The sequence below is a fragment of the Urocampus carinirostris genome, chromosome 2 (assembly GCF_059441175.1).
Source record: "Urocampus carinirostris isolate Australia breed hairy pipefish chromosome 2, RoL_Ucar_1.0, whole genome shotgun sequence".
In the NCBI taxonomy this organism is placed as follows: domain Eukaryota; kingdom Metazoa; phylum Chordata; class Actinopteri; order Syngnathiformes; family Syngnathidae; genus Urocampus; species Urocampus carinirostris.
Window position 1 is genome coordinate 41180077 of NC_142350.1, and position 1110 is coordinate 41181186.

The 1110-nt window shown below is 45.6% G+C and overlaps 1 pseudogene; it reads left to right on the forward strand.

The window, feature by feature from the left end:
* Window positions 1-201: 201 nt before the first annotated feature.
* LOC148371903 (U2 spliceosomal RNA) lies at window positions 202-330 on the forward strand (annotated as a pseudogene).
* The last annotated feature ends 780 nt before the right edge of the window (window positions 331-1110 follow it).

A 1110-nucleotide genomic window follows, 5' to 3' on the forward strand; every position in this document is an offset into this window, starting at 1 on the left:
ACACATATTTACAAAGAAAGACGGTACACCGAGAGACTTTTCAAAGCTTTAACCGTGCCGGTGAAAGGTACCACCACGCTACTCCTAACACGCTCGCAACGCTCAAAGCGTAGCAGTTTAAAAAAGCCGTATCGCAATTGCGAAATACCATGATTATGAAGGTGGTTCACCCACAGTCCTAGTGGCTGAGCGCAGAGTGACATCCCGGTGTGTGTCGGTAAATTGTTATGATCATTGATTTTTGCAATCCGGAGATGGAATAAGAGCTTGCTCTGTCCACTCCATGCATCGGCCCGGTATTGCAGTACCTCCGGGAGCGGTGCATTCACAATGATGGCGGCAAGGCTTTAGGGCTAGGTCCTTAGCTTGGCCTTTTGGCTGAGAGTAAGTGTCCCGGCTCCTAGGCTTTGTAGCGTATTATGAACTGACGCATCGGGTCAGGTGCAATCGACATTTCGTTCTGTGTACATTGTTACACAGAATGACAATACAAGGAAATTATTATTATTATTATTATAATGGATAATGAATAACGAAGATAGAACAATAACCCTTCAAAACCCCATTCATCGACCTGGTATTGCAGTACCTCCGGGAACGGTGCATTCGCACTGATCGCCGCTTGGCCCTGTGGCTAGGACCTTGACTCAGCCTCTTGGCTGGGAGCAAGTGTCTCGGCCTCTTGGCTTTGTAGTGTATTATGATTTGTCCGATAACGGATAATTGGTAAAGAATATAGAACGATAAACCTCTACAACCCCCCATCACGGTAAACCGTCCTCGTCTTTCTCCTCATAACTGTCGCCATCCAGGGCGTCCTCCTCATAATCGGAACGAACTTCTGTCCTCTGTCATACGGACAATTCGAACATAAACTAAGAGGATGCAGTCTACCTCGGCACACAATTCCACCGGTCTAAATTTCACCTTTTGTACTCGAGTGCCGCTGGTGGCCGTTAGAAAAATTACATAAATTGTCCGCGTCACTGAATAAGCCGAAGGGCTGAACATTTGGGAAAAAAGTAGCGGCTTAAAGTCCAGAATTTACGGTATATAATAAAAACTAGTTTTTACATTGTGGTCTTTTAGGTTTTTGAAAGGTCATGCACC